The 15,051-nt window shown below is 43.5% G+C and overlaps 1 pseudogene; it reads right to left on the bottom strand.

Annotated features, from left to right (window-relative positions):
- Window positions 1-12,189: 12,189 nt before the first annotated feature.
- LOC131895747 (GTP-binding nuclear protein Ran-like) lies at window positions 12,190-13,233 on the bottom strand (annotated as a pseudogene).
- Window positions 13,234-15,051: the final 1,818 nt, after the last annotated feature.

Here is a 15,051-nt window from a genome sequence, read left to right as displayed (position 1 = left end):
GTTGAAGAAAGGCAAAGTAAACCTGTACCCGTGCCACCACAGAAAGTCAGAATGGCTAAACTTAAAAAAGATCAGCCATGCTAGGCTGAAAAATGCCCCGCCCCCAAATAGTTATGTTTTAATCCATGTACTTAACACGCACTGTTATCATATATGTTAAAAAAAGAAACAAGTAGGCAAGGGTGGAGGTTCTTTCGGAGATGTGATTTAAGTGACTCGACATCGAGAAGTTACCTGGATGGACTCTGAAGTCATCACAAGTGTTTACATAAGAGAAAGGCAGAGCACACCCTCCTGTAATCCCAGCACCTGGGAAATGAGGCGGAAGGATCAGGAGCTCAAGGTCATCCTTGGCTACATGGGAGTTTGAAGCCAACTTGGGATATTCAAGACTCTGTCTCACAAACCAGAGGCCAGTGAGATGGCTCAGATGGTACACATGCGCACAGTGAAAAAAAAAATTACAAAGTGGGGTGGGGGGAGGGAGAGAGAGCAAGCGAGCAGTATATGTGATCTATGGTCCTCGGATCAGAGATTTTCACCCTGTGACCACAGCGAGGGGACAGCAGGAGCCCCCAGAAGCAGACAGACTCATGAAACAAATTCTCTGGAATCTTCACAGGAACTATGGCTCAAAGGCACCTTGGTTTTGGACTTCAGGCTTCCAGAACTGTAGGAGAATACACTGCTGTTACTTTAAGTCACCAAGTTCGTCTTGGTTACTCTGTTTGTTGTGACAAAATACCCAGTGAAAACAGCTCAGGGCGGGATGGGCTACTCTGGCTCACAGTTCGGGGGTGCCATTCATCGAGGTGGGGAAGTCATGGAGCAGGAGCTTGAGGCAGCGGCTCACAGGGAATCCACGTTCAGGAGGCAATGGTGCCAACCACATTTAGGGTGGGTCTTCCGACCTCAGTTAACCTATCAAGAAGCCCCTCACAGACATGCGCAGAGGCTGCTTTCCTAGGGATCTTAGGTCTTTACACATGGACAACCAGTAGGAACCGTCACAAAGTTCACAGTGATTGGCTGCAGAGCTCTTGATACAACCTAGGGGAAAAATAGTGGTAATTTCTTAACAGGTTCAGCACGCAGCTGTCCTATGCTCCAGCCATCCGGTTCCTAGCTTTTACCCCGAGAAATGAAAGCCTTTCTTTACAAAAAGAGTCAAATGTATCTGCAGCACCTTCTTACTCTGGAAACAATCCAATGGTTTCTGAGAGGCGAATACAGAAGCAATGCACTCTTCCTCAGAAATGGGCTACTGGCGTATACTAAAACGTGGATGAGCCAGAAAAAGCTCCTGCTGAGAGAAAGTCACTAGGCAAAAGGCATACTGTAGAGTTCCACAGACACATTTTCTAACAGAGAGAGAGAGAGGGGAGAGGGGAGGAGGAGAGGGGAGAGGGGAGGGGGAGAGGGGAGAGAGGAGAGGGAAGAGGGGAGGAGAGGGGAGAGGGAGAGGGGAGAGGGAGAGGGAACAGCTCACTGGTCACCCACAGAAGGGGCGGGTTTAAGGGACATGGGATAATTACATGTTTACAGTCAGACACTAGCCGTGGCTTCGTGGGTGTCTACATATGTCAAAACTGATCAAACTCTACAAATGGAGTGTGAAATAAAACTATCAAACAAGCTGTTTCACCATCCTGGCACTGTAGTCTGGCAATTGCTCTGGGCAGAAGACTGAAAAATATAAAACAGCAACAACAACCCAACCAACCAACTAAAAATCCCACCTAACCAAAACACCCCCAAAGCGCTAGGCTAGTTACTGTAGACGAGGATTCAACTCAAACGAAAGGTGAAAAAGAGTGGATTGAGGACTACTTACTACTTCTTTTGTTTGTTTGTTTGTTTTTGTTTTTTGTTTTTCGAGACAGGGTTTCTCTGTGTAGCTTTGCGCCTTTCCTGGATCTCACTCTGTAGACCAGGCTGGCCTCGAACTCATAGAGATCCGCCTGGCTCTGTCTCCCGAGTGCTGGGATTAAAGGTGTGCACCTCCACCGCCCAGCAACTTACTACTTCTTAACCAATAAAGTACAAAATATTCAGAGAGGCTCTCCTTTCTTGGGAGAAAATGGAAAAACATATAACATCACATAGACCTTTATTCAAAAGCCAGAAGAATGAGAGATGCTGGGTTCTGGCCATCAGCAGACACCTGTGCCTACCTCTCTCTGAGTCAGGGGCCCTTTGAGATCCTTAGTGAGCACAGCCCTGCAGAATCTGGTCCCTAACTGTAATGTGGCTGATGGCTTGGACACACAAGGACAAAGCAGATTTCTATCTCGTATTTGGAAAACTGAGCAAGCCCAAAGGCAAGGAAGTTATGAACTTTACCCCCTCAGATAATACCTGTGAGTCTCCAATATTACATTAATGATGACTAGAGGCCACTTCAGAATCTAATTGATACTATGGTCTTTATTAGAATTAAAAGACCTGCATGTTTCTCCTGGGCAGAGCATACATTTTCTTTTATTTTCCACATTATAGCTGCTACCTGGGAGAGTCCTTTGTGAGCAGCCTGATGAATGAGAGACTATCTATCAGTCCACGAGTCTGTTAAAACAGTTTTCTCCTGAACAAATACGGCTGATAATGGCTTCATTGCCTTGGACAGTTGTCAGGGTCAGAGGCTCCTGTACATAGAAAGGCTTTGACCTTCAGTATCTCAATGAAAGACAGCAGTGTGAGGCTAGGGAGAGTGTCTGGGGTATTCACCTGTCAGGTGGAGAGAGGTGAGATACCTCCCAAGGGCTGTAAGAACAAACAAACAAACAAACACCTCTCCACTGATTGGAACATGGCTAGGCTCACTTGGAAGGAATAAGGATGGGGACCTAGGTCAAAAGTGATTGAGAAGAAAGAAATAGTGGGCTGACTTTGGCTTTGAAAAACTCAGATTTCCTCCTGTTGGGAATGTCAGTGCAGCAGAAAGTTCAGCATCCTAGAAGCTGCCCAGAAACAAGGCCTGGAGTAAGAGAGGTCACCAACCCAGCCCCAAATCATCGCTTTCAATTTACCCATGCTCCTTGGTTTGCTGAGTTTTATTCTCTATCCTTCATTGCTCAGTCAAACATCTACAGGTAATTAGGGTACTTTCTGGCGTTCCCCACATTACTCCAGAAATCCACAAATCACACCGATATGTCCCCAAAGCGTGTACTTAAAAGAGCCAAGAAAGACACGGGATAATTTAGTGGGTTAATGCCAGGGGCGTGTTCTTGAGACGTGCATTCCTCTTTGTGTGTGCTCCGGCTCCTCTGTCGTGAAGAACCATGGATGCGGGATGACACGATTTGCCTGAAGCCCAGATGAAAACCTTCAGACAGCAAGCCCCGCCTGCAGTGAGGCAGAATCTTATTCAGCCCGCGAGGGGAGCGCTTGTTAACTGTACAAATGCATCACTCTGGTTTGTCAAGCTTATTAGCCCTTTCGGCTCTGGGCAACCGTGCAATTAAATCCTTTCCCTTCTCCCCAAAATGAATGAAGTACTTTCTGAAAAATGAAAGACAAATGCTGTGATTGAGTGAGTTAGGTCGAATCAAGCAAGGTACCAAAAAAAATAAACTACAGTAAGTATTTATTCATCACTCCTTGATTTCAATGACAAATATTTGTGGTCTCCTTAAAGGTAGATATTGAAAATTAACCTCATATCTAGTGACTCTAAATCTTTTGGTCAAGTTCAGTTGTGTTATTATTGCATGATGTATTTCTGTCGGCATCCATAAATCATCTGTTATAGTAAATCTTCTGGCCGTGGTGGAGGTGGCAGATGCTGTCTGGGTCAGTAAAATGTATTTGAGTGTCGTGGTGGAGGTGGCAGATGCTGTCTGGGTCAGTAAAATGTATTTGAGTGTCGCCAGCCCCTGGCAACTGTTTGGATGGCTGCATGTATCTCATTCTGACTTTCAGTTATCCAGATGTTTGTTTCCATTTTCCACGTAATACTAAAATAGTAATAACAATAACAGTATTTTAAAGAAGTAAATATGTTTCCTTTTCCTTTAAACTTCTGTCTCAGCTACTTTGTTTCCTTTGTTTCTTTGTTTCTTTCTTTGTTTCTTTCTTTGTTTCTTTGTTTCTTTCTTTCTTTCTTTTTTGTTTGTTTTTTAGAGACAGGGTTTTTCTGTGTGGTCTTGGCTGTCCTGGAACTCACTATGTTGACCAGGCTGGCCTTGAACTCACAGAGTTTCACTGGCCTCTGCCTCCAGATTGCTGGGACTAAAGTCGTGTGTCACTGTGCTCAGCTTCTTTTTTCTTTTAAAACAGGCTCCCAGGTAAAGCAGGTTGGCTTTGAACTGACTGTGTTGCCAAGGATGACCTTGAATGCCTATCAAAGTTCCTGGTACAGGCATGAATGACTGTACCCTGCCTGGTAAACAGTTGTTTTTAAATACTTAAATATATATCTCTCTTAGTTGTTATTTTATTGCTGTGATGAGACACTGTGACCATGGCAACTCTTATGAAGGAAAACAACTTAACTGGGGGTGGTATACCGTTCAGAGGTTTAGTCCATTAACATGATGGCAGGAAGCATGGTGGCATGCAGGCAGACATGGTGTTGGAGAGGTAGCTGAGAGCTCTACATCTGGATCCACAGGCAGCAGGAAGAGACAGTGAGCCGCTAGGGCTGGCTTGAGCTTCTGAAACCTCAAAGCCTACCCTCAGTGACACACTTCCTCAAACAAGGCCACACCTACTCCAAGAAGGTCACACCTCCTAATAGCACCACTCCCTATGAACCTATGGGGCCATTTTTATTCAAACTACCACACCTTCAAACGTCAGGTCGGAAGTTGGATTCAAACTGGCTTTGATCTTGAGACATTCAGAAATTCCGAAATCAAGAGCAGCTGGTGGGGAGAGGACTGGCTTTGAACAAACGACCTTGGTAATGGCCTCTGCTACCTTCTATGTTGCACAGCTCACCCTGGAAAATAATAAAAGCAGATTAGAACCTTGTCTGCGTTTTCAGCATGAGGGGCCAATCACATCCTAGAGGTTCTTAGGGGATTCTTTACCTTGGTTCTTTAGAATATTTTTTGTTCCAATCTGTCTGTTTACTGAGTGAGCGTCATTCTCAGTCTTCTGCCTCAGCTCCAGCACATTCCTGAACCTTTCCTGAGTCCTTAGAGCCCCACATTGTTGGAGTCCAGAAGACTTGAGGGACCGTGACCTGGTGCTGTGACCACAGATATGCTGTCCACTTGCCTCCTTTGGGGCCTGCCAAGGCTGTTTGCTGCCACAGTCCCTGCCAGGATGTGAAAATGGTCACGGACTGTACTTTGGAGGGAAACTAACTGGTGTACCACCATGGTGCACTTCTCTAATTGTGACTCAAGTGTAGTACCATGGTGGTGGCCCTTCCTCCAGCTCCAGGAGTTATGTCACACACTCGGCTCAAACCTTACTCATCCTTAAGAGGGAGTCTAGATGATGGCCTCAAGTAATTATATATACCATCTTTAACTTCAGCTCTAGGAGATCCGATACCCTTTTCTAGCCTCCATGGGTGCTGCATATGCATGGGTGCATATAACATGCATGCAAAAAACACCCATACACATTAAAACAGATTTAAAAAAACCCAACACCAAAACCAACAAAACCCATAAAAATTGTAATGATTCTCCAAATTACAAAAGAATTAATAGGAGGGCTGGAGTATTGACCCAGCAGTTAAGAGCATACGCTGCTGTTCTAGACAAGCTGAATTTGGTTCCTAGCACCCAGATCAGGCAGCTCACGACTATTAGAAACTCCAGCTCCAAGGATCCAATGTGTTCTTCTGGCCTCCTTAGGCACCTGCATACACATGTAAATGCACACACACACAAACGTAAATAAAAATAAAGGAAGCTCTTTAAACAAATTAATAAGTAATGGGAGGGGCCATTGTGAGCTACAACACAGGGAATCCCCTCTGTTAACACAGATGCCTTCTGTTCAAAACATGTTACGTTAGAAAAATGGGCTCTCTGGAACTGTTTCTTCACCTATAAAGAGGGGGCATATAATTTTGAAGGTTTGTAGTATGTTTTGATTTTAAGATTTAGCCGGACGGTGGTGGCGCACGCCTTTAATCCCAGCACTCAGGAGGCAGAGCCAGGTGGATCTCTGTGAGTTTGAGGCCAGCCTGGACTACCAAGTGAGTTCCAGGAAAGGCGCAAAGTTACACACAGAAACCTTGTCTCTAAAAAACAAAAAAACAAACAAACAAACAAAAAAGATTTAGTACATTATATATTATATAGTTAATCCTATTTGCTTAAGCCAGAGACCTCTTTTTAATCTCACATGCTCACTGGCTTCTCATGTATTAGAAAATGGCTTATTATTAATTTCAAAAACATTTGTTAACTTTGTCAGTACTGGGGGTTGGACACAGGGCCCTGCTCATGTTAACTCCATACTAAGCTATATTTTCAGCCTCCAGATGTTTACTGAGTACCAAGCACTCTCTGGGATCTTGGGAGCACAAAGACCTTGCACACAGGACGGCTGTAGTTAGTTCAGTTAACAGTTGTCCTTCCTTGTCGCTCTCCCATCTTCTGAGGTAGAACAGTATCACTGTTTAAAGTGTCCTCTCCTCCCCCAACAGTAGGACACTTACACATGTCTCTCGCCATCAGTTCCCCACTCTCTTTCCTCTATTTTTTCTCTTTTGTTTTTCAAGACAAGGTTTCTCTGTGTAGCCCTGGCTGTCCTAGAACTTGATTTGTAGATCAGGCTGTCCTTGAACTTACAGAGATCTGCCTGCCTCTGTCTCCCAAGTACTGGGATGAAAGGTGTGCATCACTGCCCGGCCCGCTTTTCGTTTTTTTTGAGACAAGTTTCGCTATATAGGTCAGGATAGCCTTGAACTCTTGATCCTCCTGCCTTAGCCTCCCGAACAATGGAATTACAGATATGTACCACCATGTCTGGCAATTCTTTACTCTTTCGATGACTCTTCCTCTTCTCTGCCTTTTTAATTAGTCCTATCAAAATTGTCAGGCTAGAAACGGAGTCATATGTCAAACTAGAAAAAATTAACAGTTGAGAGGATTGGAGGAGGGATCTCACACACATATGTTTGATGATGATGATGATGATGATGATGATGATAAAAAGTAATGATAATAATATGTACTCTGCCAGAACCATAACCTTAAATACTTCTGTGACCTTACACAGAAAATACTTCTGCAAGGACATTTGCCCAATAGCTGTGTGCTCAACCTGTGCCCTTGTTATGAGTCCTTTCAACCAAAGATTATTGCATCAAAAGCAACTGTGTAATACTTCTTATTTTATCTTTGAAAACTCTCTTGCCTCTGTCTCTTTGAATACACAGTTGGCTATGACATAGCATACCCATTTGCAATGTTCATCCCACAGTACAGAGTCTCTCTAGCATTTTCTATGAAGGGAACACTTTTTCATAAGATAGAAGGTTTACCTGGATTGCCTGAACAACATTGAGAGAGGTTTGATAAGTACGAATGGATTATCTGGATATGATTTTATGCTGACATCAAAAGCAAAACCATGTGGGGCTGGAGACATGGATCAGTGGTTAAGAGCACTCGCTGCTCTTGCAGAGGACCAGGGTCTGGTCCCCAGCATCCACATGGTGGCTCACAACCATCTGGAACTCTAGTTCTGGGGGATCAGAAGTCCTCTTCTGACCTCTGTGGGCACTAGGTATGCACGTCCATACAAAATACTCACACACATAAAATAAAATAAATATTAAAAAAAATAACCAGGCATGGTAGCACATGTCACCCAAGGCTACATAATGAGATCCTGTCTCAACAAACAAACAAACAAACACATAAATAAATAAATAAATAAATAAATAAATAAATAAATAAATAATAAAATAAGTAAATAAATACAAATTTAAAAATTAAGTAAATAAACACATTTGCTTTTACAGGGGAAAAAGGAGAGCATCGGGCAGAGGTGAAGAGAAGAGGGAGAAGAATTAACAAGGAATTTTGTGGAGCTGGAGCGATGGCGCAGCAGTTAAGACTACTTACTGTCTTTGCCAAGGTCCCCAGTTCAGTTCCCAGCACCCTCATGGCAGGGCACAACCACCTGTAATTTTATTTCTAGGGAATCTGGTGCCCTCTTCTGGCCTCCAAGGGTACCAGTCACTGTGAGCCACCCAGTGTGGGTGCTGGAAACCCAGCCTCGGCCTTCATTTATTTGTGCTGGGATTGTTACAGTGTCCAGTATTCTCCAGTCTACACTGTGAACTCCACAAAGCCAGGGACAGAGCGCCCCACAATAGCATGCATGTGAGACAATCAGTTCTCCGTGTTAACTTGGCTAGGCTATGGTTCCCAGTTACTCAGCCAAACATTAGTCCAAATGTTGCTGTGAAGATGTGCTTTGTAGGCTGCTTTCAATCACCTGGCTGGGCAAGGTCAAATCAGTTGAAATCCCCGATTTGAAGCTTCTCTACAGAAAAAAATTCTTCCTCTGTCCTTCAGCTGCTACCAGACATAATATACATGTTTACTTATATTTATACACATACACTTACTTACTGGTTCTGCTTCTCGGTGGAGCTCTGGCAGATGTACTGTGTGAACATTTGATGAATGAATGAATTAAATACAAAATGGCCTGAGCGAGCCATAGCTAGGTGCTGACAGCATTTCCCCAGCTTTAGCGTGTTCCTCCCCCATTAAATGGTCAGTCTTCCTTTAATATGGATTTTATTTCTTTCTTCATCTTCTAAGGCATTGACTTTAACCTCGTCGATACTGTCTCTAGGAGATCAAAATTTGAGCTCTTGTCATTTCTGAAGATCAGGTGACTACACACACACACACACACACACACACACACACACACACACACATATGACCTGTGTTTAACTCAGGCTCTACTATTTACTAATTATATAGTATGTTATTTTTATGAGTCCCAACATTCCTCCGTAAAATACTAATAGCCAGCGCCTGCCTAACAAAGTAAATAACTCAATGTATGTGAAGTTATTACCAAATACTCATGTTGTCTGCACATTAGGAGAGCACGCATGCTCCATTCTAGTCATGCCATCCTTCTCACAGGTGCAGAGATTCATTCCTAGCCTCCCACCCCACCCCTGCCCTCTTGGAAATGCCTTTTCTCTCTCTGTCCTTTCTCTTCTTCTTCCTTATTTTTACTAATTCAATCCCTTTTTAAAAGGTTGTTTATATATATTATATATAATATATATAAATATTTAGTATATATTATATATAAATATAATATTTAGTATATATTATATACTATATATTATATATAAATATAATATTTAGTATATATTAATTGTATATAGTTGCATATGAACATGTTTCATTATGACATTTTCATACATGTATATTGTAGTGGTTTGATTGAGAAATGTCCCTCACGCTTCTCTTCCCAACTCGTTCTCCTTTCTGCTTTTATGGTGTGTGTGTGTGTGTGTGTGTGTGTGTGTGTGTGTGTGTGTGTGTACTAGAGTGGCTTACAGGCTGTTGTAAGCCACTCTAGGTAGTGTGGTACTTATAGCCAGGTCCAACAATGGCTGCCTCTTGAAGGAAAGGCCAAGAATCCAGTAGTTGTTTAGTCCAGGAGACCAGATATCTAAGTTCATTCTGGTGCTGGAGTCTCAGAGGATTCTTAGAGAGCTGGTTTTAAGTGTGTGTTAGAATCCTGAAGGACTAGGTTCCTAATAAAGGAATGCCTATGCAACAGAGAGGTGAACTTGCCAGTGAGTGAGGGCAGGCAGAGCAAAAAGCAAAAGCTTTCTTCTTCCGTGTCCTGTACGTGGGCTGCCACCAGAAGGTGTGGCCCAGATTTAGGGTGTGTTTTCCCAGCTCAAGTCATCCAGTCAAGAAATCCCTCACAGACTTACTCAGCTGCTTGGGTCTTATTTGATTCCAGATGTAGCCAAATTGACAACCAAGATTGGCCATCACAACTGGACTCAAAACTATTTCTACCATGTCAGTCTTCACTGACTCACATTGCTTCCTTATTTATTTATATACGATAGATTAAAATAAATATTCTTTTCCAATTCTTCCCCATTAAGTAGAACTAGCCCTATGTATTACATATAAAACAATCATAAGAAGAATTTGAACATCGGAGAGAAATAGAGAGAATGCTTGAGAATGTTGAAACATAACTAAGAATACAGTGGGATTCTCCAGGTTTTCCATATCCCAGGCTTGGAACTGGAGAAACAGGTCAAACTCAGAAATTCCAGACAGACGCAGACAAAGGAACCCCAGCAAATGTCATATCCAAAGAAATCTTCATAAAGGACCGAAAAGAAGCAAGACCTTGACGAGAGAGAACACTTACACAATAACAACCAAACACCATAGAAACGCAATGGTGCCACACTACCTGTGCCAACAAAAACCAGGTGGGAAGTCTAGGCTTCTGCATTTGTGGGGCTCTGGGGAGACATCTAACTCCTCACCCTGGGTTTTCACCCCTCTCCCTTTTCCTAAATAAAGTTTCTGAGGAGGTTGAAAAAGAGGCAAGGATTTCACCACTGCCCTGTAGCAGCAAGACTACTATAGTTACTGTCAACACACGGAAATAAAACTGTAAAACACAGCATCGTTTGCCACGGCCACCAGATGACATACTGTTTACCTAGAAAACATGTACATAGCCTATGCTTATAGCATGTTTATGGATTGGACGACTCAGAGTGAAAAGTGTCAGTTCTTCCTATTGACATACAAGGTAACACGATTCCTGACAAAATACTAGCAATTTCTTTTTGTAGATTTGAACATTATTTGAATGGTAAAGGAAGTTGACTAGCTGAAAAACTGGAAGATAATATAGTAGGATCAGTAAGTCACTCAATTTCAACCTCTGGATCATGACAGTAACTGTCCGCGTGATTTTGGAGAGAGAAGCACACAGATCAGAGTGGCAGAATGAAGAATCTAGAATCCAGAATACAAAAAGATGCCCACTCTTTGCATCTTTGACAAGTAAGTGTTTAGTTTAATGGCGGGAACATTTTGAACACAAGGAGTTGGAACAAGTAGACATATAGAGGGAGATAGATAGAATCAACATAAATCTGACATCTTCTATGGAAAAGCAGCTCAAAATGTAAGACTATGAAAGGAGAGAACCAGGAGGAAGTCTTTGGTAACAAAGAGTCCTTAGGCTCAGCATCAGAAAACTCGATCAATCAAACAAGGTAATAGAAGAGACTTCATCAAAATTAAAATTTTACTCCACGAAAGCCTCTGCTGAGAAGATGAAAGCCAGGTGTAGCTAGAGTTTTCTTGCCTGGCCCACGGTCAGGGCAAATTTCTCTCACCTGCCAGTCCCACAGCCTCAGACCCAACCAAGTAAACACAGAGACTTATATTGCTTACAAATTGTATGGCCGTGGCAGGCTTCTTGCTAACTGTTCTTACAGCTTAAATTAATCCATTTCTATAAGTCTATACCTTGCCACATGGCTCGTGGCTTACCGGCATCTTCACATGCTGTTTGTCATCGTGGAGGCTGGCAGTGTCTCTCTGACTCAGCCTTCCACTTCCCAGCTTTATTCTCCTCCTTGTCCCGCCTACACTTCCTGCCTAGCCAATGGCCAATCAGTGTTTTATTTATTGACTAATTAGCAACACATTTGCCATACAGAACATCCCACAGCAGCCAGGGCTGGAGAGATGGCTCAGAGGTTAAGAGCACTGGCTGCTCTTCCAGAGGTCCTGAGTTCAATTCCCAGCACCCACATGGTGGCTCACAACCATGTGTAGTGAGATCTGGTGCCCTCTTCTGGCCTGCAGACATACATGCAGGCAGAACACTGTATACATAATAAGTAAATCTTGAGGTGGGGGATGAAAGCTATGCTACAACCTGAGAGGAAGTCTTCGAAAGCCATGCATCTGAACAAAGCCCACATATCCACTATGTGGGAAGGACTCTTAAATCACAGGAATAGAGGAGCCAACAAACGGCTAGAACAGCAACGGAAAGTATACAGGGAATTTCACCAAAGAAAATGAACACGTGAGACAAGAAAGCACAGGAAAAGACTAGCAACAAATTCCCATCAGGGGAATGCAAATTACAACCACAGTGAATGGTTGCTAGGGGTTGAAGGGAGAGAGAGATGAACAGAACACAGAGGGTTTTTATTTTACGGATTTTTTTTTTTTTTTAGATTATTTGAAATACAACTTTATTCTGATTCTAAACAAAAAGAACGGGAATGACAGTAACAAACAAGATTTCACCACTGACTGAATAGTGTGATGTGACTGTAGCAGTCTTATTTTTGAAATTCAGGAAGGAAACAACTGTGTTCCAAACAGCTAAATATGCAAGTCCAAAAAAAAAATGAAGGTATGTTTTAACTGCCACATTCACTCGAAGCCCATTCATCTCCTTCAGCATCCCAATGAAGTACACGATCTGCTTAGCTAAATAAGGTGGCACACACGCTGCACCGCTGACGTCACAGGACAGTTGCCTATAAAACTAGACTTCTGACTCAGGGCTCCAGCTTCACGTTCTCACAGGTCATCATCCTCGTCCGGGAGAGCAGTCGTTTGAGCAACCTCTAAATCATGCTCATACTGTGCTGCCAAAGCTGGATCCATGACCACCTCAGGAGGGGCAAGAGCAGGCATTGGCAACGAACTCCAAATTAGGGTCGCCAATGAGCTTCCTGGCAAGCCAGAGGAAAGGCTTTTCAAAGTTGTAGTTACTTTTGGCAGAAATATCATAGTACTGAAGGTTCTTCTTTCGTTGGAAGACAATAGATTTTGCCTTCACTTTTCTGTCCTTAATATCCACTTTATTGCCACACAATACAATGGGGATGTTTTCACACACACGCACCATATCTCTATGCCAGTTAGGTGCATTCTTGTAAGTGACTCTTTGATGTTACATCAAACATTATAATGGCACACTGGGCTTGGATGTAGTAGCCATCGCGCAGGCCTCCGAACTTCTCCTGGCCGGCTGTGTCCCACACGTTGAACTTGATGGGCCCTCTGTTGGTATGGAAGACGAGCGGGTGCACCTCCACGCCCAGGGTGGCTACATACTTCTTCTCGAACTTCGCCCGTCAAGTGGCGCTTCACGAATGTCGTCTTCCCGGTGCCGCCGTCGCCCACCAGGACGAGCTTGAACTGGACCTGCGGCTCTCCCTGGGCGGCCATCGCGGCGATCCTTCCAGCAGAGCCTCCGCGCCTGTCCGACTGAAGCTCGGATTTTTTTTTTTTTAAAGAGCAGTTTTAGGTTCCAGAAAAACTGAGAGGCTGGTCGAGGTATCCCACATACATGCTGCCCTCCCAAACACGTAGCCTCTCCCACCACCAGCATCCTTCCGCAGTGAGCTGCTCTGGATGCTGCTGCAGTGGTCGATGTCTGCCATCACATTGGTCCCTTCCGTGGGGTGTGAGACACTGACAGTGAGCCCTAGTTAGACTTAGACTGGCTGACCACAACCTGTAGGTTCATCAGTTAGAGCACGTCCTTCAGTTAGGGGTGTAAGGAAAGTCCACCTACTTCCTGCTCATTTTTTTTTTCTGTGAAAATAAAATGGTTCTAAAATATTTATTAGAACAACAGCAACGAAGTATCACTACACATCTATGAAAATAATGAAAAAAAAAAAATAGTGGCATCATCCAGTGAGGATGTGAGAAAATGATCACTCGCGTATTGTTGATAGGAATGTGTCTTGTTACTTTTCTTTTTTTCTTTTCCTTTCTTTCTTTTTGTTTTTGTTTTTCAAGACAGAGTTTCTCTGTGTAGCCCTGGCTGTCTTGGAACTAACTCTGTAGACCAGGCTGGCCTCGAACTCACAGAGATCCATCTGCCTCTGCCTCTGGAGTGCTGGGGTTAAAGGTGTGTGCCATCACCGCCCGGCTTTAGTTACTTTTCTATTGCTGTGACAAGACGCCGTGACCAAGCCAGTTTATAAAAGAAAGCATTTAATTTGGGGCTCATGGTTCCAGAGGGTTAGAGTCCATAACTATCATGGCAGGGAGCATTACAGCAGGCAGACAGGCGTGACACTGGAGCAGTGGCTGAGAGCTTAATGTTGAGACAATAATTGAGAGAGAGAGAGAGGGAGAGAGAGAGAGAGAGGGAGGGAGAGAGAGAGAGCACTAACTGGGAATGGTGTGGGCTTTTGAAACCTTAAAGCCCACCCCCAGTGACATACCTCCTCTAACAAGACCACACCTCCTAATCCTTCCCAAACTGTTCTACCATCTAGAGAGCAAACATTCAAATATATGGGGGCCATTCTCATTCAAACCACTACAGGATGTAAAACACTACATGAACTCTGGATAACAGTTTGGCAGTTTCTTATGAAACCTAAATCTTAACCATCACAGAACCCAAGCTCGTAGGCATTTATCCAAGGTGGATGAAAAGCATGTGCACGCAGAAACACTGGCATATGATCATTCACAAGAGCTGTACTATAACAAAGCTGAAAATAACCCAGGTGTTCTTGAGTAGATAGGTAGCTAAACACCAGAAAGCTCTGCTCAGCAGTAAATGGTTCACACAGCCTCGGTGGCTCTCCAGAGAGTTGTGCTGAGTGAAGAAAGGCATTCAAGATGTTGCATGTGGTACAGTTCCGTCAGAATGACCTATTTATACACGTGGAGAAGGGAGTATTTAAGACTGTACTAGAGGAGGTTGGTAGCCGGAGGAGAGCTTGTCTACAGAAGGGCGACTTCAAGTTCCTCATGCTGATGGAAACAATGGAAGTTTCTGTATTTTAACTGGATCGATGTTGATACCCTGGTTTCTTGATTTTTTTTTTGAAATCGTTTGACAATTTTACATTACATAATAAATTTCGGTTATTTTCACCGCCTGTTCTCCTTCTTTTTCATAAGTCACCCATCTTATTTTTATGACTCCTTTTTGTGGGTGACTGACAACAAAGTTTAATGAGAATTTCTTGCCTGGATGTGGGTGGGAGACTATTTCCCGGAGCACAGGCAACTTCTCAATGGCTATCCACTGAAGAAAACGACACCCCTT

This window comes from Peromyscus eremicus, chromosome 19 (assembly GCF_949786415.1).
Source record: "Peromyscus eremicus chromosome 19, PerEre_H2_v1, whole genome shotgun sequence".
Taxonomy (NCBI): Eukaryota; Metazoa; Chordata; class Mammalia; order Rodentia; family Cricetidae; genus Peromyscus; species Peromyscus eremicus.
This window is presented reverse-complemented; position numbering and strand designations above follow the sequence as displayed.